This window comes from Dendropsophus ebraccatus, chromosome 13 (assembly GCF_027789765.1).
Source record: "Dendropsophus ebraccatus isolate aDenEbr1 chromosome 13, aDenEbr1.pat, whole genome shotgun sequence".
NCBI lineage: Eukaryota > Metazoa > Chordata > Amphibia > Anura > Hylidae > Dendropsophus > Dendropsophus ebraccatus.
In genome coordinates this window covers 7165069-7189784 of record NC_091466.1, presented here as the reverse complement: position 1 = coordinate 7189784, position 24716 = coordinate 7165069, and the positions used below count along the sequence as shown (strand labels likewise).

Here is a 24716-nt window from a genome sequence, read left to right as displayed (position 1 = left end):
CCTTTTCTGAAGAAATGGTTGTCTGTCCTGACCTCGGAAAATTTAGAAAATAAACTGCTTAAAGGGATTCATTCAGTCCGTACAGCAACTCCCAGTGTAAAGCTAAGGGAACTTCATTTCCGAATCCTCCATAAAGCAGTATACGCCTGTGACCGTTCCTTTACCTACTCTCTGGAAAACTATCTGAAGAAATGTCCTAAATGTGATGAGCCACAAGCGGACCTCTTCCATTGTTTATGGCTTTGTAACTCAGTACAATCCTATTGGCTCCTAGTAAAACCCTGTATACATGACACGTGGTCGCTTACGGTTCCTTTAGATCAGATAACTTATATATTCCATGGTGACACTGGACCTGTGGCTGATCCCATGTCGCACCATCCTATCCTCCCCGCGGTACATCTCACCCTATTACTAGCCCTTCAATGTTTATTAAACCATTGGCTACAGCCTAGCCTACCGACTGTTTCGGAATTGACCTCTATTCTAAAGGAAACCTTACACTGGGAGATGCTGGACACTGTACGCAATAAGGAGGCCTTTACAGCTTCCTTCTTTAAGAAATGGAAACTATTCCTTATCCATGGCTTCTCGCAGGCAGAAAGACGCCCCATCATGTCTCACTTTACCTCAACCACCTGGTATTATAAGATGTCGGCTGCCGGCACCCTAGATCCATTCTTGTAAACTTTACTTTGTATTTGTACACTATATTCTTGTGATAAATAGCACTATATATCTACTATCTACATTCTATGTATAAGTGGAGTAAGATTTAGTTATTGTTGTCGGCCTTGTTTTATTAGTTATGTATATTTGTGAATTTATACTGCTACTGATACTTTTCTTCTATACCAATGTTATATTATGTGAAACTCAATAAAATATTTGAACTATATACTGGATACAGGCCACTAGACCCCTGATGACTGCCGGCAATGAGAAATAGGTCGGGTCTCCTCATATACGATGCGAAGAATCTCCTAAGAAACCAAAGGGAAGAAAAATACTTTTATTCAGTCTGAAAATAAAACCAAACCTGCAAATAGATGGAGGCCGGTGTGTAATGAGAGGGAGTATATCTGCTGTACACATAGGAGCAGGAAGGAGAATATGTACAATACTGTATATGTGTAATACTGTATATATGTATAATACTGTGTATGTATAATACTGTATATGTGCAATACTGTATATGTGCAATACTATATATGTGTAATACTGTATATGTATAATACTGTGTATGTATAATACTGTATATGTATAATACTGTATATGTATAATACTGTATATGTATAATACTGTGTATATGTGTAATACTGTATATGTACAATACTGTATATGTGCAATAATCCTACTGGTGGGAAGTATAGGAGACAGGCGGCTTTATGTAAAGAAGATGGATGAGAATGGATCCTGGATACTCACTGTTATTCTGCGTCGGTGGTTTTGCAGCAACAGCAGAAGAGACGGCGGAGCCTAAAACACACAAAGTAACAATGATCATGTCACCTACACGGAGTAGTGATGTCTCCAGCACAGGTCACTATGTATAGGAACGGCCGTCACCTACATGGGGTAGTGATGTCTCCAGCACAGGTCATTATGTATAGGAGCGGCCGTCACCTACACGGAGTAGTGATGTCTCCAGCACAGGTCATTATGTATAGGAGCGGCCGTCACCTACATGGGGTAGTGATGTCTCCAGCACAGGTCACTATGTATAGGAACGGCCGTCACCTACACGGGGTAGTGATGTCTCCAGCACAGGTCACTATGTATAGGAACGGCCGTCACCTACACGGAGTAGTGATGTCTCCAGCACAGGTCACTATGTATAGGAGCGGCCGTCACCTACATGGGGTAGTGATGTCTTCAGCACAGGTCACTATGTATAGGAGCGGCCGTCACCTACACGGAGTAGTGATGTCTCCAGCACAGGTCACTATGTATAGGAGCGGCCGTCACCTACACGGAGTAGTGATGTGTCCAGCACAGGTCACTATGTATAGGAGCGGCCGTCACCTACACGGGGTAGTGATGTCTCCAGCACAGGTCACTATGTATAGGAGCGGCCGTCACCTACACGGAGTAGTGATGTCTCCAGCACAGGTCACTATGTATAGGAGCGGCCGTCACCTACACGGGGTAGTGATGTCTCCAGCACAGGTCACTATGTATAGGAGCGTCCGTCACCTACACGGAGTAGTGATGTGTCCAGCACAGGTCACTATGTATAGGAGCGGCCGTCACCTACACGGAGTAGTGATGTCTCCAGCACAGGTCACTATGTATAGGAGCGGCCGTCACCTACACGGGGTAGTGATGTGTCCAGCACAGGTCACTATGTATAGGAGCGGCCGTCACCTACACGGAGTAGTGATGTCTCCAGCACAGGTCACTATGTATAGGAGCGGCCGGGCCTGGATCGGCCACTAGATGGAACGTCCTGTAATATCCTGTATACTATCACACACATTCTGACTACTTACACGCTCACAAGGCGACTTCCCCACTGGGGTCTTCTGGTCTCCTTCCTATTGTGCACAGAAAAGATCATCTCACATAGAAATCTATCATTGGCGGGGGTCATTAGGAAGGTACATAGAGGGTTACAGGAGCGATGGAGGCCGGAGACCCCAACAAGTAATGGGGGGTAATCACACAATGTGTAATTACCCCCCTCCCCTTCCCCATTGTGTGATTACCCCCCTCCCCCAATTGATCACTTACATGGCCGCCATCTTCTCGGCTTCTTTGAGCTCTTGGATTTGAGCTTCCATCTCGTTGATGTCCTTCCTATTGTAGAAGGAACATTTATTATATCCTCTATATATCCTGTATGTGTATATGTGTGAGGAGGGGGCAGTTACCTGTATATAGCGGTGACATGGTGAGGAGGGGCAGTTACCTGTGTATAGCGGTGACATGGTGAGGAGGGGGCAGTTACCTGTGTATAGGGGTGATATGGTGAGGAGGGGGCAGTTACCTGTGTATAGCGGTGACATGGTGAGGAGGGGCAGTTACCTGTGTATAGCGGTGATATGGTGAGGAGGGGGCAGTTACCTGTGTATAGCGGTGATATGGTGAGGAGGGGGCAGTTACCTGTATATAGGGGTGACATGGTGAGGAGGGGGCAGTTACCTGTGTATATGGGTGACATGGTGAGGAGGGGTAGTTACCTGTGTATATGGGTGACATGGTGAGGAGGGGGCAGTTACCTGTGTATAGCGGTGATATGGTGAGGAGGGGGCAGTTACCTGTGTATAGCGGTGACATGGTGAGGAGGGGCAGTTACCTGTGTATAGCGGTGACATGGTGAGGAGGGGGCAGTTACCTGTGTATAGCGGTGACATGGTGAGGAGGGGGCAGTTACCTGTGTATAGCGGTGACATGGTGAGGAGGGGGCAGTTACCTGTGTATATGGGTGACATGGTGAGGAGGGGCAGTTACCTGTGTATAGGGGTGACATGGTGAGGAGGGGGCAGTTACCTGTATATAGCGGTGATATGGTGAGGAGGGGGCAGTTACCTGTGTATAGCGGTGATATGGTGAGGAGGGGGCAGTTACCTGTGTATAGCGGTGAAATGGTGAGGAGGGGGCAGTTACCTGTGTATAGCGGTGATATGGTGAGGAGGGGCAGTTACCTGTGTATAGCGGTGACATGGTGAGGAGGGGCAGTTACCTGTGTATAGCGGTGATATCGGGGGGTAATGAGGCGTCTGGAATGTGTAATCTTCCTGTATAGTAGGAGACACAATCTATTACTTACATGATCCTTATGGCCCTCTTCTTGGCTCTGTTGTTGGCTCTCTTCAGATGCTTGATCGTCATCTCTATGTCCTTCTTACTCTCCTCTGGACTTTCCTCCCTGTTGTACAAGGAACATTTATTACTATCATAGTCCTCCTCATTCCCATCGGCCATTCAGAGAGGAGGGGGTGTAATGGAGGGGCCGCGTGAATGGAGGTAAGAGAGGCGGCAGCCGCCCCCCTACCCCTGACAGTCCTGGTATTGGGCCCATAAGACTGGTGCTGGGCAGCCGCCCCCCCTATCCCTGACAGTCCTGGTATTGGGCCCATAAGACTGGTGCTGGGCAGCCGCCCCCCTATCCCTGACAGTCCTGGTATTGGGCCCATAAGACTGGTGCTGGGCAGCCGCCCCCCCTATCCCTGACAGTCCTGGTATTGGGCCCATAAGACTGGTGCTGGGCAGCCGCCCCCCCTATCCCTGACAGTCCTGGTATTGGGCCCATAAGACGGGTGCTGGGCAGCCGCCCCCCTATCCCTGACAGTCCTGGTATTGGGCCCATAAGACTGGTGCTGGGCAGCCGCCCCCATCCTACCCCTGACAGTCCTGGTATTGGGCCCATAAGACGGGTGCTGGGCAGCCGCCCCCCTATCCCTGACAGTCCTGGTATTGGGCCCATAAGACGGGTGCTGGGCAGCCGCCCCCCTATCCCTGACAGTCCTGGTATTGGGCCCATAAGACTAGTGCTGGGCAGCCGCCCCCCTATCCCTGACAGTCCTGGTATTGGGCCCATAAGACTGGTGCTGGGCAGCCGCCCCCCTATCCCTGACAGTCCTGGTATTGGGCCCATAAGACTGGTGCTGGGCAGCCGCCCCCCTATCCCTGACAGTCCTGGTATTGGGCCCATAAGACTGGTGCTGGGCAGCTGCCCCCCTATCCCTGACAGTCCTGGTATTGGGCCCATAAGACGGGTGGTGGGCGGCTGGGAGGGGAGACATACCTGAGACTTTCCACGTTCTCTGGTTTCGGGCACCAGTGGTAGCTCATGTACTGGGGGTTATTGCTGCAATAGAAGATACAACGTCTCTTACCATCACTGACCTTTACCCTCTACAGAAAATCATCAATGGGGTAAAGGAATTGTGATGGGATTTGTTATAAAGCAGAAGGAGAGTGGTCGGTACCTGAAGAAGCCGGGGCCGTTCATCAGCCTGTACTGCCAGCTGGGAGAGGAGAAGAGACCTGAGTATACACGTCTATATGCTGCTATGTGACTAGAGCAGAATGGTATATACTATACATACATCTCATTGGCCAGCTGGTCCCCATACAGTATGTCCTCCTCCAGGATATACGACCTGTTAGTGACACAATACACAGGACAATAAGACGCCACAATATCTGCTCTTCTCTCGGTTACATTCATCTCTCATCCTCCATTCTCAGGGACGGCCATTATATATAAGGCTCCTGTTCTAGGGGTCAGAGACTCGGCCCGATTACAGCTGCCACTTCAATGGGACTGAGCTGCAACCCCCTCCCCAGCCTGAGGACAGGAGGGGGCGCTGTTACTGGAGATAGAAAGGGATGAAAACCAATGCACTGAAAGGGTTTCCCACCACAGCAAGCCTTGGTATATTGTCTGATTGTTGGAGGGTTAAAGGGGAAATCCAGTGAAAAAATGTTATTTCAAATCAACTGGAGTCAGAAAGTTATACAGATTTGTAATAAATCTTGAGTCTTCCAGTACTTATCAGCTGCTGTATGTCCTGCAGGAAGTGGTGTATTCTTTCCAGACTGACACAGTGCTCTCTGCTGCCACCTGTCCATGTCAGGAACTGTCCAGAGCAGCAGCAAATCCCCATAGAAAACCTCTCCTCCTCTGGACAGTTCCTGACATGGACAGAGGTGGCAGCAGAGAGCATTGTGTCAGACTGGAGAGAATACAACACTTCCTGCAGGACATACAGCAGCTGATAAGTATGGGAAGACTGGTGATTTATTATAAATCTGTACAATTTTCTGACACCAGTTGGTTTTCTCCGGCGTTCCCCTTTAACTTCCAGCCCGGCCATAGGGTGTTAGAGTGAAGCAGCTGCTGGTGGAGCTCCCAGGCTCCGACTCTGCCAGACATTGTAGCCGTCCCGATCACTGGGATAGAAGCGGTCTCCGCACTGGCAGAGTAGTCGCCCGGGGGAAAACAATGGGGGACAAAGCTAAAGTGGCCGTGTAGCCGCCTGATTGTACGGCCGGACGGTGACAATGTGATGGCCGATCCCAGTAACATCTCCTCAGTCCTGAGATGGGGAGAACCTTCTAGAAGGAGCTAATGGGGGAAGCTTCTCCCTATAACAACGGCCTCATACAGAGAGAACGTCCAGTCACTTACCAGGACAGCAGAGATGAAGCTGAAAAACACAAAGAAACAACATCACTAACACATCCTCACCTGCCCGGCCCCTCCCCCATACACATCCTCACCTGCCCCGCCCCTCCCCCATATACACATCCTCACCTGCCAGGCCCCTCCCCCATACACATCCTCACCTGCCTGGCCCCTCCCCCATACACATCCTCACCTGCCCGGCCTCTCCCCCATACACATCCTCAACTGCCCGGCCCCTCCCCCATACACATCCTCACCTGCCCGGCCCCTCCCCCATACACATCCTCACCTGCCCTGCCCCTCCCCCATACACACATCCGCACCTGCTCGGCCCCTCCCCCATACACATCCTCACCTGCCCCGCCCCTCCCCCATTTACACATCCTCACCTGCCAGGCCCCTCCCCCATACACATCCTCACCTGCCTGGCCCCTCCCCCATACACATCCTCACCTGCCCGGCCCCTCCCCCATACACATCCTCAACTGCCCGGCCCCTCCCCCATACACATCCTCACCTGCCCGGCCCCTCCCCCATACACATCCTCACCTGCCCGGCCCCTCCCCCACACACATCCTCACCTGCCCGGCCCCTCCCCCATACACATCCTCACCTGCCCGGCCCCTCCCCCATACACATCCTCACCTGCCCGGCCCCTCCCCCATACACATCCTCACCTGCCCGGCCCCTCCCCCATACACATCCTCACCTGCCCGGCCCCTCCCCCATACACATCCTCACCTGTCCCCTCCCCCATACACATCCTCACCTGCCCAGCCCCTCCCCCATACACATCCTCACCTGCCCAGCCCCTCCCCCATACACATCCTCACCTGCCCAGCCCCTCCCCCATACACATCCTCACCTGCCCGGCCCCTCCCCCATACACATCCTCACCTGCCCGGCCCCTCCCCCATACACATCCTCACCTGCCCGGCCCCTCCCCCATACACATCCTCACCTGCCCGGCCCCTCCCCCATACACATCCTCACCTGCCCGGCCCCTCCCCCATACACATCCTCACCTGCCCGGCCCCTCCCCCATATACACCCTTCTCTGCTCAGATCTATTACAATATAATGGAGACAAATCTGAGAATCTCAGGACTTACATGTGCTGCCATAGACTGCCGGCTGGAGGAGGAGAAGAAAGGGTTAAGCAGAGAAGGGGAGAAAAGACTCAGCTACCCCCCCCCCCCCACACACACACACACAGGGGCTCCTAGTGCTACCATCCCCCCGTCCCCCCCCCCCCAGAAGTACCAGCCCCGTCCTGTGCAGCGGGGTGAATGCTCCTCTGTCGCGGTCCCTGCTGTCTCTCTCCCGACCAACATGACCAATTACTGCAGCGGGAGAGAGACAGCGGGGACCGCGATAGAGGAGCATTCACCCCGCTGCACAGGACGGGGCTGGTACTTCTGGGGCAATTGGGCAGCCCAGGGGGGTTGGCGGGGGCTTTGGGGGATGGTTGCACTATGGGCTGGAAAGCGAGCTGGGGGGGGGACGCGGGTAGCTGTATGTTTGTGCCGAAAGCACAGGAAGGGCCCTGTTATTTTTTACAGGTAATGTCTACATATACTGCGCCCCCTGCTGGACCTCTCAGGTATAGACGGGTCGTGACATCAATTTTTTTTTTAAGCGACATTGAAACCTGTCTGATCTACTAAATTGAGGCTCCATCGCCCTCCTTACTCCACACTCACCAAGCGGCTGAATTGTTTGAAGATGCCGAGGAAGTAGTCCCTACTTGGGATGGGAACTGGTTTCGGTCCTCGGACTGGGCCCTGGTGCTAGGGACATGACGGCCTTGCAGGACGAACCGCCCGACTTGAGCCGCACGAAGGCTGGAGGCCTGCACCCGGATTCGGGCGTATGGTAAGGCATCGGGCGAGGAGGCGGAAGCACACAGTACTGTGTGAAGGGAACAGGCCGGACCGACGTGTCTGTGGTGGATCGCTCCGCAGCCCCTACATACCTCCCTCTCCCTCCCAGGAAGCAACGCGCATTTAGACCCGGCAGGTCCAGGAAGAGACCGGGCCGCTGCATGGCGTCTGGCCGGTGAGAGGACACACGCGGCACCAGCAACACCAGGTGCACTTAACATCTCTAAAGACCCGGGAACATGACCTTGGCAACCCGGAGCTCTAAGTCTAATATGAAATGATGGGACGGCTGAATGTATCAGCCTTTGAGAGACAGTTTTGTTTCAATCCCTGCAGCTCTCCCCCCCCACACGGGAACAAAGGCCCTGTGACCGCCCCGGCAGGAGGAGCAGGGGATACTGTTTAATCTTGACATATAACAAAAGGTATGTGCTGATATATCTGGACACCGCTGTAAGTGGCTGGAATTTTGGTCATACCTTAATATCCTTTATCATGGTTCCCCCCCTAGGGAGCTGGACAAATGTATGGGGAACTGTGCTATGTAATCCAGTGCCAGGGGCATAACCAAGCATAAACTCCTATCTAATCCTTCAAGGTATGTGGAGTGAGTTACTAACATTCTCCTGGACAGACTAACCTACTCCCATATTAACTCTCTCTTCTCCACCCTTTTACATCAGAGAACTCACACAGAGAGAGAAGCCCTCACATCAGAGAACTCATACAGGAAAAGAGGCCTTTATATCAGAGAACTCACACAGAAAGAGAGGCCTTTATATCAGAGAACTCACACAGAAAGAGAGGCCTTTATATCAGAGAACTCACACAGAAAGAGAGGCCTTTATATCAGAGAACTCACACAGAGAGAAGCCCTCACATCAGAGAACTCACACAGAGAGAGGCCTTTATATCAGAGAACTCACACAGAAAGAGAGGCCTTTATATCAGAGAACTCACACAGAGAAAGAAGCCCTCACATCAGAGAACTCATACAGAAAGAGAGGCCTTTATATCAGAGAACTCATACAGAAAGAGAGGCCTTTATATAAGAGAACTCACACAGAAAGAGAGGCCTTTATATCAGAGAACTCATACAGAAAGAGAGGCCTTTATATAAGAGAACTCACACAGAAAGAGAGGCCTTTATATCAGAGAACTCACACAGAAAGAGAGGCCTTTATATCAGAGAACTCACACAGAAAGAGAGGCCTTTATATCAGAGAACTCACACAGAAAGAGAGGCCTTTATATCAGAGAACTCACACAGAAAGAGAGGCCTTTATATCAGAAAACTCATACAGAAAGAGAGGCCTTTATATAAGAGAACTCACACAGAAAGAGAGGCCTTTATATCAGAGAACTCACACAGAAAGAGAGGCCTTTATATCAGAGAACTCACACAAAGAGAAAGCCTTAAAGGGGTAGTCCACCAAAAAAATTTTTCTTTCAAATCAACTGCTACCATGAAGTGCCAGAGATTTGTAATTTACTTCTATTAAAAAATCTCAAGCCTTCCAGTACTTATCAGCTGCTGTATGCCCAACAGGAAGTTGTATTATTTCCAGTCTGGAGAGCAGGAGAGGTTTTCTATGGGGATTTGCTCCTGCTTTGGACAGTTCCTGACATGGACACAGGAGGCAACAGAGAGCACTGGGTCAGAGAGGAAAGAAAACACCACTTCCTGCTGGACACACAGCAGCTGATAAGTACTGGAAGACTTAAGATTTTTTAATAGAAGTGAATTACAAATCTCTGGCACTTTATGGCACCAGTTGATTTGAAAGAAAAATTTTTTTGGTGGACTACCCCTTTAACATCAGAGAACTCCGACTCCACTCTCTTTTTCCACTCTGCCCTGGAGGTTCATGAGTGGATGGAGAGAGAAGGACTCGCCACACAAGAAAATGAGGAAATGTAAACTATTCTTCGGTGGGGAATATGGTACATTAATGGTCCATTATTGGTATCTGTTTCAATTGTTAATATGATGCTTGGGGTGTGTGGAAGGGGGGGAGGGGGGTGGGGAACCGGAGTTAGTGGCAAATGAAGAGACTCGAACTAGCTATTGAGTCAGAACGGGAGGAAGGGAAGGGAGGGGATGGCGGGGAGGGAAGGGTTGGGTGGGCAGCGAGAGGTATAAGGTTTTGTTGGTTTTTTTTTTTTTTCCTTAATTAAATGAAAGTAATAAGGTTTCTGACTTGGAACGTGAGGGGGACCGCCGACAGAACTAAAAGAAAGGCAATGTTTGACTTAATAGATAGACACCTTCCAGCAGTGATATGCCTTCTGGAAACCCATGTAATTGCAGAGACAGAAAACAGACTTAAAAAACGATGGGTCGGCTATGAGTTTCATGCCAATTTTTCTAACTATGCAGCAGGCGTATCTATTCTTATTCATCATAGCCTCGAATTCTCGTTAATCCAAAAACAACTGGATGACAGGGGAAGGTATATTTTTCTCCACTGTCCCTTTTGGGGAGAAGAGATGATACTTGCAGCTGTCTACATTCCCCCTCCGTTCTCTAAAGACGTTCTACTGAAACTTCTAGCTTTTATGAAAGATAAACCTGATATACCACTCTTTCTGATGGGGGACTTCAATGCGGTAATGGATCCTAATATGGATCGTCGGGGTGAGCGGCGTCCTTCCTCCCCCCATCCCCCCTGGCGCGTTTGGCCCGGCAGGCGGGATGGGATGATGTCTGGCGCCGATCGCACCCATAGACGTACACCTTCTCTTGTTTTAGTACTACACATCCCTCAGCTTCCCGAATAGATATGGTTCTTTGTAACTCTATGGGACTGGATAAAATAACCAAAATGGAATATGAGGCCAAAACCATTTTAGACCACACACCAATGACTCTGGAAATACGATGTAATGTGGGGATGGGTCCTAGGGGAGGCGGTAATCTCTTCAGGCTCAATGCACATTGGCTTAACCTTATAGATAACCAGAACAAAATAGACGCTGAGATTAGAGATTTTTGGGATCGTAAAAGGGGACAGCCTCTATCCAAATAGTGTGGGATACCCTCAAGGCATACGTGAGAGGTGTGCTCTTGGGGGAAATCTCACACTGTAAAAAGAAATTTCGACAGAAAGAGAGGGAATTAGATCAAAATGTGAAGTTCTGGGAAGCTAAGTATGGCATAACAGACACAGAGGAGAACCTCACTAAACTTAGAGAAGCCCAGGAACACTACTCAACATTCTTGATCCAAAAGGCACATAATAAGGTATTGTTTCAGTCCCAAAAGAGATTTACCCCGGAAGGTACCCCGAATAAGATACTAGCCGCAATAGTTAAAGCCCAACATGAGAAGAGAGGGATCAGAGCCATTAGGGATAAGCATGGGAAAATAGTTAACACAACGCAAGATATAGAGGGCGCATTTATTGAGTTTTTCCAAAACGTATATAGATCAGAGGGTACCCCTCCCACAGATCAGATTAAAGCGTTTTTAGAGACCACAATAACTCAGACCTTAACGGAAGATCAAAGGGCTAGTTTGGATGCCCCCTTTGGTAGGGAAGAATTGAATATCATTCTGAGACAGCTACCTAACGGTTCAGCACCTGGCCCGGACGGATTACCGTTCGAATTCTATAAGAAATATCAAGCGGCCTTTGCTCCAATATTTTATGAATTAATTAATGAATCCTGTGATAAAGGTGTTCTCCCCCCCCCTCTATGGCAGAGGCAAACATAATTGTGATCCCCAAAAAGAACAAAGATTTATTGGATGTTGGGTCTTATCGCCCAATATCCCTGCTTAATGCAGATGCTAACATTTTTGCTAAGCTTATTGTTTATAGAATAAGAGATGTAGCTCCACTACTGATAAGTCAGGATCAAAACGGCTTTGTATCTGGTAGATCTATCTTTTCCAACTTAGAACGGGCAATGGTTAATATTCAGTTGGATCCTGGGGTGCCCCGCTCCATAGATGCCGTTAAGGCTTTCGACAGGGTGGAGTGGGATTTCCTCTGGGAGACCCTACATGCATTTAATTTTGGCAACCGTATTATAGATTGTATTAAGATGCTGTACACGAATCCATCTGCATCCTTGGTACTGAATGGTAACATTACATCTTCATTTAAGTTGACACGGGGCACCCGTCAGGGCTGCCCCCTGTCTCCTTTACTATTTGCATTTAACATTGAATCAGTAGCCAACTCCCTGAAGCTGAACCCTCGGGTCCAGGGTTTTGGGATGGCTGGCTGCAAAGATAAGGTTATATTGTATGCAGACGACCTTCTTCTTTTTGTCTGCCAACCAAACCACACTTTGCCATATGTCTTGGAGTGTTTCCAGCAGTTTGGGATGCTCTCGGGCTTCCAGATTGACTGGAATAAGTCTATGATAATTGAAAATCCTAAAGGTGAACCAATAGATACACCAGGCTTACAAGTGGTGGACGATGGATTGGAATACTTGGGAGTGAAGATCCCTAGGGATGTATCCCGATATTATCAATATAATCTGAAACCCTTACTACACAAACTTAAACAAAAAGCTGAGACATGGGCCAGGTTTCCTCTGAGTATGGCGGATTGCGCCGCTTTGATTAAGATGGTACTCCAACCACAAATTACTTTCTTTTTACTTGCTGCACCAGTCTGGATACCACAAAGCTTCTATAGAGAATTAGAACATATTCTCAATAGACTTTTATGGGCAGGGAAAAGAGCTAGAGCTCAATATAATACCTTCTCTGCACCTAAAAATAAAGGGGGTCTCAGTCTCCCCGACTTTTAAGATATACTTTATCTCTATGGTTTTGCACCAGATTTGTAAGGGTAATGGTTCCCTTTTAGGAAAGTTCCTACTAGAGGAAGATGAATGTAGATCTGTGGACCTCTTAGAATATATGGAATCCCATAGGATATGAGGGAAATATTGCCTCATATCTAAGGTGAAGTTATGGGGGAAAGTTTGGGAGCACACTAAACACTTATTACACTAAACTCTGAATTACAAAGGGAGTTTCTGTTGCCTGAAATATATAGATTCTATCGCGTACAAATTGCACACGCTGCACATAGTACTAAGGGAAAAAGGATGTTATAGTACAACACCATGAAGTACTAGATACGTTAAAGAGAACCAATCACGGGCGAAAATGAATTTTTTTTTATTCCCTAATTAGATGTAAATCCTAATTTTAACAATATTTGTAAATATAATTAATTAATTTTAAAGGGAACCTGTTATCCCCCGTGCCGGGGTGACAGGCTCCCGACCCCCCGTTAGAGCCCCATATACTTACCTAATCCCGCCGAGTCCTGCTTCTGGAGGTGGTCGGGTGACGGAGATCTCAGCCGCTGCAGCCCGGCGCGCGCGCTGAGAGATGAGTCCAACGCTCATAGAGAATGACGGGAGAGTCCAGCGCTCCGTCATTCTCTATGAGCGTTGGACTTATCTCTCAGCGCGCGCGCCGGGCTGCAGCGGCTGAGATCTCCGTCACCCGACCGGGACCCGGCGGGATTAGGTAAGTATATGGGGCTCTAACGGGGGGGTCGGGTTCCCTTTAAAGCTGCGTTTTTTAAATATTTCTGTTTTACTTTCCTGCCTCGCGCCGGCTCTTTTCAAAAGAGCCGGCGCGAGACAGGAAACTCCCGTCATGCAGAGCGGCAGCAAGGCCGGTGGGGGCCCGCCATCTTGATGACGTCACTTGTGTTCCACCGCTGGAACGCAAGTCAAGTCTTCAAGATGGCGCCCCCCCCCCCCCCCCCCCCGGCCTAGCTACACCAAACAAGCGGATTAGGTAAAGTATAAGACTGTAAAGGCAGTCTGTATCTTCATGAACTAAACACCTATGAAACCCATCCGATATTCAAATAACCAAAATATCAATTGAATTAATCAGAAAAGTTTATTGTTGAGAAATATCGCAAAAAATAAATAAGAACTAAAGACAAAATTTAAATATAAAAACAAATAAAGACCTGGGAGGTGGGAGACCAAGCATGAGGGGAGGTATATGTTTACAAAATAAAGTGCAAGTGCATATGTACAATACTCATGAATTTTCAGTATACAGCCCGGTTATATGCATATTATAAAGTGCAAGTGCTCAAACATGACCAAAAAACACAAGCTGCATAGCTAAATCTGATAAAGTATAGGCAAGTGCACATAAACAACATTACCCAGGGATATCATTCCCAGCCCCTCAGGACTCCCACCTCACACTCCTCCAACACCGTTTCGCTATTCGCTTCCTCAGGGAGTGATGAGGGGGAGACCAAAGGGATGCTATATAGTCCGCCCTGTTGCCCAATTGAATGGCTATAGTACTTACACCTGCACCGAATTACATGGCGGCCATTAGTGCGGACGCCAGTGCCAGCCACGGACCGCGCGATGACCCGGAAGTGACGCAAGGTCGATGTGCCCTACGCCAGATCCGGTCCTGATCACGTGATCAAGCAGCCGGCCGGACATGCGCATTAGGTCGCGCCCGATGCGGACGCCATCTTAAGAGAGGGCAAACAGGTGGGCTGTGGATGACAATATATATAAAGACCAAAAATAGGGATGGAAATGGCAAATACAATGGCTGCATCACCTAAATATCAAATTAAAGTGAAGAAGTGCTAAGATATAAATAAATACATGTATATACACAACAATTATCATATAAAGTGAGCATGCCAAAAAATAAATAAAGTGCAAGTGCCAAGTGTAAGTGCAAAACGTGCGCAAACGTGCTAGTGCTGAACAAATATAATTCATATCTAAAGAAATATACAGAGGATGACAAGATAATATGAATAGAAAACAGAAAAAAGAAAAAAAAAAAAAAAAAAAAAAAGGGGGAAAGGGAAAGAGGAAAGAAAAAGTGATGTTATGAATACAGGGGATATAATATAAATGTCTCATAAGCAATATAGATGGATATATAAGATAGGTATCTTTCTTTTGCACTGGTATTATAAAAGTTGGTAAATAACCCATACTGAATACAAACGGACCAAAACCGCACAGACCAAAAACCAGAGAACAACAAAGAACAATCCACGGCCGCAAAGCAGAACTGACCCCAAATTGGATGGTAGCCTGAATCAAATAAAATTAAATATGTCACGAGACATGAGAAATGAAGATGTGTGTTTGTATATGACAATGTCTAATTATTGGTGCTAAGTGACATGTGTGTGTATATAATGCTGTCTAACTATTGGTGCTAGGTGACATATATATAAAGAGGCAGGACAATATTCACTGCCCCAATGTCAAATAATACAGGTGAAACTGGTGTATTAGATGAAATACAAAAATAAGAGTGAAATAGGTGACACATGATGTGTGAGTGATGTGACTGAAACACATATTAGAGAAAATAAGTAATGCAGAGAAATGTATTGCAGCGCCATCTAGTGTCAATTATAGGAACCACAGCCCACATGGGGCTCTATGTAATCCATTATGCATACATCCCTTGGAGACCAAACACAGAACAGGTCATATATAACATATAGCCCAATACACTACAAACATTATATATACTAAATATCATACTAATAGCTAGAAAATAATAAATAATAATTAAAAATGGAGGCAATAACCATAAATATATATATATATAAATGTCTGTATTGAAACAGACTCAAAAATTAGAGAATAGAGTAGTGGTAAACTAACCACAAGCCACGCAGGAGAAAAATATATATATAGACAAGGCAGGCAGATAACAGGCAAAAGACTTGTCAAGGCAAAGACCCACAAGAGTGATGCCCCAGAGGGTCAAAAATATATTCAAATTGGTAAACTGGAGTATTGTATTGTATCTTCATGAAGTCTATTTATGAAGATACAGACTGCCTTTGCAGTCTGTATCTTATGCCTTACCTACTACTCTGTGCCGGTGCAGCAGGGCCGGCGCCGCCATCTTGATTACGTCTTTGCGTTCCACCGCTGGAACGCAAGTTACGTCATCAAGATGGCGGCGCCGGCCTTGCTGCACAGAACAGAGGATTAGGTAAAGTAGAAGATACAGACTGTAAAGACAGTCTGTATCTTCATAAATAGACTTCATGAAGATACATACTGCCTTAACAGTCTGTATCCTCTACTTTACTTACTCTGTTCTGTGCAGCAAGGCCGGCGCCGCCATCTTGATGACGTAACTTGCGTTCCAGCGGTGGAACGCAAAGACGTAATCAAGATGGCGGCGCCGGCCCTGCTGCACCGGCACGAAGTAGTAGGTAAGGCATAAGATACAGACTGAAAAGGCAGTCTGTATCTTCATAAATAGACTTCATGAAGATACAGACTGCCTTTACAGCCTGTATCTTCTACTTTACCTAATCCTCTGTTTCTGTGCAAGCAAGGCCAGGCGCCGCCATCTTGATGACGCAACTTGCGTTCCAACGGTGGAACGCAAATGACGTCATCAAGATGGTGGCGCCCGGCCTTGCTTACACAGATACGAAAGAGTAGGTAAGGCATAAGATACAGACTGCAAAGGCAGTCTGTATCTTCATAGATAGACTTAGGGAAAGATATAGTTTAATATTAGGGACAGTGAAATTTAGATGATAGGTTCTCTTTAAGTGGGGTTAAGGGTAATAAACAGGGAGAACTGAGACAAATGTATAAATCCCTTAAAGATACTTTAGTGGTATTCTCAGGCCAGAAAAAGAGAGTAGCTTGGGAAAAGGAGATCGGAATCTTCTCCAAAGAAGAATGGGATAACGTATTGGCAAGTTGGGAACTGGTGTCAATTAATAAAAATCACCAAATAAGTCGGCTTAAAATTGTTAATAGATGACATTATTCACCAGAGAGAATGGCTAGAATGGGTAGACACCCAGGGGCTTCTTGCCCAAGATGTGATCTGCCGAAAGCAGACTATACTCATATGATGTGGAGCTGCTCTCATGTTCAGAGATCACAGACTGCATAACAAGCAGAACTGGGGTGGTTATCCCCTATAACGCTCTTTATATAATCCTTGGATGTACTATGCAGTTAGAAAGGGGGAAACACTTAATCTCTAATTTACTCTTTGTGGCTAGATGGTTGATTCTGAAAAATTGGATAAGGGCAGACCCCCTACTAAAGGGTGCTGGCTGACCAATGTAGCAAGGATACAAAATATTGAAAGGATGCATTGTGGCAACAGTGAAAAGCGGTGCAAAAAGATTTTGCTTAAAGAGAACCAATCATGGACGAAAGTTAAAAAAAATTTTTTCCCTAATTAGATGTAAATCATCATTTTATTAACATTTGTAAATATAATTCATTATTTTTATTGTCACGTTTTTTAATTATTCACTTTTTATTTTCCTGTCTCGAGCCGGCTCTTTTCAAAAGAGCCGGCGCGAGACAGGAAACTCCCGTCATGCAGAGCGGCAGGAAAGGTTCCCATGATCCTTTGCCCGCCGCTCCGTTAATACACAGTGATCTCGCGCTATACAGCGCAAGATCGCTGTGTATTTTCTAGTCCCTTTCCTCTAATCTATTTATGAAGATACAGACTGCCTCTGCAGTCTGTATCTTTATACTTTACCTATCCTCTTCTTCGGTGCAGCAAGGCCGGCGCCGCCATCTTGATTACGTCACTTGCGTTCCAGCGGTGGAACGCAAGGCCCGTAATCAAGATGGCGGCGCCCGGCCGTGCGGCACTGAAGCAGAGGATAGGTAAAGTATAAAGATACAGACTGCAAATACAGTCTGTATCTTCATGAAGTCTATCTATGAAGATACAGACTGCCTTTGCAGTCTGTATCTTTATACTTTACCCGATTCTCTGTTCCCTGGCTGTTCCGGCGGCGGCGCCATCTTGATGACGTCACGCTGGAACGCACCGCTGGAACGCAAGTGACGTCATCAAGATGGCGGCGCCCACCGGAACAGCCAGGGAACAGAGGATCAGGTAAAGTATAAAGATACAGACTGCAAATGCAGTCTGTATCTTCATGAATAGAGTTAGGGAGAGATATACTTTCATAATAGGGACAGTTACATTTAGGTGATTGGTCCTCTTTAAATGAGGAAGTTGGAATGAAGAGTAAAGATAAGAACGATACGGCAACTAGAAGAACCGATATAATATGTTTGGGAGCCATTAACTAATTGACTATTTTAATATACTTATAACTTCCATTTTTATTTTTTTTTATATACCTCTTGCTTCCAGGGGTGGGAAGGGGGGGGAAGGGGGTAGTTAGGAATGGTTGGTGGACTCCGGCATCGGTCTGGGCACAGACGGGTCCGGAGTTTTCCGGGTATGGGGGAGGGGGGCTTGAAGGCTGGGATGTTATGCTATGTATTTTTTACTTGTATACTGAATTGGGTTGGAAATGATTGTAATTACTGTATGTTTTTTCTTCTTTTAAATCGGGAAAAAAAAAAAATTATAAATTAAAAAAAAAAATGTATTATAGAATTAATCATCGGGTTATTATTGAAATTATAAAGAGAGAAAGGGGAACGAGCGATTTGTATCCCCAGATAGGACATGGAGGAGGACACGACCTCCGCCCGGATACTTTGAGGTAATATAGATGGCGGGATCCTAAATAAAGGAGCCGACTTCTGGTTATGTTTATTCTGTAGCCAGAAAAGGATCCGAAATGGATAAGAGTCTGATAAATTTCTGAGAGATGATTTTCTGGAGACTCAATAAACAAAAGCAGATCAGATGGCGGCTTATCTCTCAGAGAACAAAGTGGTGATTTTCTATGTCCACCAACAATACACAAGAAATGGTAGACCATGCACTGCTAGATAGGTCCGGGGTGCCCAGTAATGACATATAGTACTATAACATACAGCAAGAAAAGAGAACAGGTCATGTCATATAAAGGAGCCGGCGCTCCAAGTCATCAAACAATAAAAAGATGTGATACTATATAAAAACACCTAAAAACAATGAAAAATTCTACAATACTGCAATACTGAACATGAACAAGAAAGAACAGGTCCCAGGACCCCGACACATTGCTGCAAATCTCCTGCTCTATGAATATTGAAAGGAAAAGCTAAAGTTGTGGCCTTTAATGTGTCCCTCTCAACAGCGCCCCATATAGTACTCAGCCCCCCTGTATAGTGCCCCATATAGTACTCAGCCCCCCTGTATAGTGCCCCATATAGTACTCAGCCCCCCTGTATAGTGCCCCATATAGTACTAAGCCCCTCTGTATAGTGCCCCATATAGTACTCAGCCCCACTGTATAGTGCCCCATATAGTACTCAGCCCCCCTATAGTGCCTCATATAGTTCTCAGCCCCCCTGTATAGTGCCCATATAGTACTAAGCCCCTCTGTATAGTGCCCCATATAGTTCTCAGCCCCCCTGTATAGTGCCCATATAGTTCTCAGCCCCCCTGTATAGTGCCCCATATAGTACTCAGCCGCCCCCTATAGTGCCCCATATAGTACTCAGCCCCCTGTATAGTGCCCCATATAGTACTCAGCTGCCCCTATAGTTCCCCATATAGTACTCAGCCCCCCTGTATAGTGCCCCATATAGTACTCAGCCCCCCTGTATAGTGCATCATATAGTACTCAGCCCCCCTGTATAGTGCCCCATATAGTACTTAGCCCCCATTTATAGTCCCCCATATAGTTCTCAGCCCCCCTGTATAGTGCCTCATATAGTACTAAGCCCCCCCTATAGTGGCCCCATATAGTACTCAGCCCCCCCTGTATAGTGCCCCATTCAGTACTCAGCCCCCCTGTATAGTGCCCTATATGGTTCTCAGACCCCCTGTATAGTGCCCCATATAGTACTCAGCCCCCCTATATAGTGCCCCATATAGTACTCCGCCCCTCTCTATAGTGCTCCATATAGTACTCAGCCCCTCTGTATGGTGCTCCATATAGTACTCAGACCCTCTTTATAGGGCCCCATATAATACTAAGCCCCCCTCTATAGGGCCCAATATAGCACTAAGCCCCCCTCTATAGTGCCCCATATAGTACTCAGCCCCCTCAATAGTTCCCCATATAATGGTCAGCCCCCCTCAACAGGCCTGGTATATATTGAGTGCGACATGCCTGGTATATAATGAGAGTGTGACAAGCCTGGTATACAGTGAGTGTCACAGGCTGATATATAGTGAGTGTGTCACAGGCTGGTATATAGTGAGTGTATCACAGGCTGATATATAGTGAGTGTATCACAGGCTGGTATATAGTGAGTGTGACAGGCTGGTATATAGGGAGTGTGACAGGCCTGGTATATAGTGAGTGTGACATATAGTGGTATACAGTGAGTGTGTGACAGGCCTGGTATATAGTGAGTGTGACATATAGTGGTATATAGTGAGTGTGTGACAGGCCTGGTATATAGTGAGTGTGACAGGCCTGGTATATAGTGAGTGTGTGACAGGCCTGGTATATAGTGAGTGTGACAGGCCTGGTATATAGTGAGTGTGAAAGGCCCGGTGTGGACAGGCCCGGTATATAGTGAGTGTGACATATAGTGGTATATAGTGAGTGTGACAGGCCCGGTATATAGGCCCGGTGTGGACAGGCCTGGTATATAGTGAGTGTGACATATAGTGGTATATAGTGAGTGTGACAGGCCTGGTATATAGTGAGTGTGACATATAGTGGTATATAGTGAGTGTGACAAGCCCGGTGTGGACAGGCCGTTACCTCAAATTGATACCAGGCGGCGTCATCCAATTCAGTCCACCATAACTGCTCCTGAAACCATAGCAGGACATGTGCGGTGAGTGCGGGGTCTTCTCTATAGTACAATGCATTCTCCACCATTCCATAGAGACTAGAACCCCCCAATCTGTCACTTACAGCGCTGCTGCTCTCCATGGCCGCCATGTGCTTTCTGCCTCTCAGCAAAATCCTGCAAATAAAGGAGAGGAAACCATTGTCTTCCAGTGTCCATACTGGTGAGTAGTGGTCTTCTCTATCACATGGTGCCTCAGCTATGGCGGCTATCAGGATGGGGAGAGAGGGCACACATAGGCCATGTTCACACACAGCATTTCCATCAGGCTTTTATCTACCACAACCAGGAGAGGCAACCCTATGTGTGACCACGGCCGTATATACAGGAGGTAGAAGATGGCGGATAAGGAGGGAGAGCAGGAGATGGGGAGACGGATACTTACTCCTCCACTCCAAGCACAAGACTGGGGAAAGTTCTAGGTTGCTGGGGTTACCACTGTGTGTCAGTCAGTGATGTCATAGTCTGTGATGTCATACACTACAGCCAATACCATACACTATGGGGGTTGTTTATCACACTGGCCCAGTTGCCCCTAGCAACCAGATTCCACCTTTCATTTTCCATAGAAACTGTGAATGTATAAAGTATATGACACTACAGAGGATATGTGTGCAGACTATCACACCTTATATACCATCCTGCTGCCCCTGTATACAGTATATGACACTACAGAGAATATGTGTGCAGACTATCGCACCTTATATACCACCATGCTGCCCCTGTATACAGTATATGACACTACAGAGGATATGTGTGCAGACTATCGCACCTAATATACCACCATGCTGCCCCAGTATACAGTATATGACACTACAGAGGATGTGTGTGCAGACTATGGCACCTTATATACCACCACATTGCCCCAGTATACAGTATTTGACACTACAGAGGATATGTGTGCAGACTATCGCACCTTATATACCACCATGCTGCCCCTGTATACAGTATTTGACACTACAGAGGATATGTGTGCAGACTATCGCACCTTATATACCACCATGCTGCCCTGTATACAGTATATGACACTACAGAGGATTGTTGTGCAGACTATCGCACCTTATATACCACCAAGCTGCCACTGTATACAGTATTTAAAACTACAGAGTATATGTGTGCAGACTATCACACCTTATATACCACCATGCTGCCCCTGTATACAGTATATGACACTACAGAGGATGTGTGTGCAGACTATCGCACCTTATATACCACCATGCTGCCCTGTATACAGTATATGACACTACAGAGGATGTGTATGCAGACTATCACACCTTATATAGCACCAAGCTTCCCCTGTATACAGTATTTAAAACTACAGAGTATGTGTGTGCAGACTATCGCACCTTATATACCACCATGCTGCCCCTGTATACAGTATATGACACTACAGAGGATATGTGTGCAGACTATGACACCTTATATACTGCCAAGCTGCCCCTGTATAGTTTTTGACACTACAGAGGATATGTGTGCAGACTATTGCACCCAGGGCCGGTTTTAGACTAGATGTGGCCCTGGGCAAAGTTGAAGGTGGGGCCCCAAATGCTGAAATATTTTAGCAACAATTTAAGGTCCCCATACATGTTACTCTTTTGTTGGTGGTACCTGTTGCTCCTGGTGGGTTCGGCCATCAGTGTAAGGTGTATGGGGCTCTCTGGACAGTCCTCTGACAGATGATCAGTGGACATAGGGGATCAAGCTTGATGGAAAATCAATGCCCAACCTCTTTGTTCTAAGAGAGATAAGCCGCCATCAGATCTGTATGGCTATGGCTTTACCCTCTCATAGAAAACACAGGAAAACTCAGATGTGCCAAATTTCTGTGTATGGGGATGACGGGACCAGATGGGAGAGATAATTGTCAGCTGAAGGATTGTTCAGCCAGCAGTTATTGGAAGTGTACGGCCACTTTTAAGGCCGTTTTACACGGCCTGATATTCTGCAGAAGTGAGCGCCAATCTGGTAGAATGGAGCTCGCTTAGAGAGCCTCCTACAGCAAAAGCTATGGAGGAGATTTATCAAACTGGTGTAAAGAAGAATTGGCTCAGTTGCCCCTGGCAACCAATCAGATTCCACCTACTTAGAATCTGAGTAATGAAAGGTGGAATCTGATAAGTTGCTAGGGGCAACGGAGCCAGTTTCACTTTACACCATGTTTGATAAATCTCCCCCTATGTGTATATATACAGTATATCATTAGTGATGTGTGTGCAATCCTTGCTGTATATAGTAAACAATAAAGATATATACTACCTGATCATGTTCCCCGGTGTCCTCAGGCCGTGTCTGTGATATATACTACCTGATCATGTTCCCCCCTGTCCTCAGGCCGTGTCTGTGATATATACTACCTGATCATGTTCCCCCCTGTCCTCAGGCCTTGTCTGTGATATATACTACCTGATCATGTTCCCCGGTGTCCTCAGGCCTTGTTTGTGATATATACTACCTGATCATGTTCCCCGGTGTCCTCAGGCCTTGTCTGTGATATATACTACCTGATCATGTTCCCCCCTGACCTCAGGCTTTGTCTGTGATATATACTACCTGATCATGTTCCCCCCTGTCCTCAGGCCGTGTCTGTGATATATACTACCTGATCATGTTCCCCGGTGTCCTCAGGCCTTGTCTCTGATATATACTACCTGATCATGTTCCCCGGTGTCCTCAGGCCTTGTCTCTGATATATACTACCTGATCATGTTCCCCGGTGTCCTCAGGCCTTGTCTGTGATATATACTACCTGATCATGTTCCCCCCTGTCCTCAGGCCGTGTCTGTGATATATACTACCTGATCATGTTCCCCGGTGTCCTCAGGCCTTGTCTGTGATATATACTACCTGATCATGTTCCCCCCTGTCCTCAGGCCGTGTCTGTGATATATACTACCTGATCATGTTCCCCGGTGTCCTCAGGCCTTGTCTGTGATATATACTACCTGATCATGTTCCCCAGTGTCCTCACAGAGCGATAGCGTCCTGATTCGGACAATTTTCGCTCCATGTATTAGGGCCCTTACTCGGTTCAGAAGTTTACATGCCGCTACATGTCAGGACTACCGCTACATGCCGGGACCGCAGCTACATGTCGGGACCCCCGCTACATGTTGGGACCGCCCCTACATGTCAGGACCGCCGCTACATTCTGGGACTGCCACTACATGCCAGGACTGCCACTACATGCCAGGACTGCCGCTAAATGCCAGGACTGCCCCTACATGCCAGGACTGCCGCTAAATGTCAGGACTGCCCGCTAGTGGTGTAAATACAAGAACTATTTATATGAATTGCTTTAAAAAAATAAATAAATAAAAAATCACTATAATCAGGACCAAATATTACCTCCATACCGTTATTGAAGAAAACACACTATATATAGGCCAATATTACCACCATAAAAGTGACCGCCCCATAATGACTCTATATACACTATATACAGACCAATATTACTGCCATAGAGTGACCACCGCATAATGACTCTATATACGCTATATACAGACCAATATTACCGCTATAGACTGACCACTGTATAATAAATGACTGTATATACACTGTATACAGACCAATATTATGTAGCTGTCACCCTATGGCTGTACTATTGGTGTATATAGTGTATATATAGAGTCATTATGTGGCAGTCAATCTATGGCAGTAATGACTCTACGCTATATACGCTATATACAGACCAATATTATTGCCATAGGCTGACCCCTGTATAATGACTTTATATACACTCTATATACAGACCAATATTACCGCCATAGAGTGACCACTGCATAATGACTCTATATACAGACCAATATTACTGCCATAGACTGACCCCTGTATAATGACTCTATATACACTGTATGCAGACCAATATTATGTGGCAATCACTCTATGGCTGTACTATATATACTGTACTGTGGCTGTACTGTATATAGTGTCATTATGTGGTAATCAATCTATGGCAATAATGACTCTATATATACGCTATATAC

General features: G+C 46.8%; 1 protein-coding gene and 1 long non-coding RNA gene across 2 annotated transcripts in view; one reads left to right on the top strand and one right to left on the bottom strand.

Moving 5' to 3' along the window:
• Positions 1-774: 774 nt before the first annotated feature.
• Positions 775-3869, bottom strand: LOC138770932 (uncharacterized). Its single transcript, XR_011359527.1, has 5 exons — positions 3773-3869; positions 2734-2799; positions 2493-2537; positions 1429-1479; positions 775-983 (listed from the first exon to the last, which is right to left on the bottom strand). It is a non-coding gene; the product is annotated as an uncharacterized lncRNA (long non-coding RNA).
• Positions 3870-8168: 4299 nt separating this feature from the next.
• PPOX (protoporphyrinogen oxidase) overlaps positions 8169-24716 on the top strand; it is a 66987-nt gene continuing 50439 nt past the window's right edge. The window contains exons 1-2 of the mRNA XM_069950251.1: positions 8169-8444; positions 8531-8617. The gene's annotated coding sequence lies outside the window, so the exon portion shown is untranslated. The remainder of the gene's footprint in view (positions 8445-8530; positions 8618-24716) is intronic.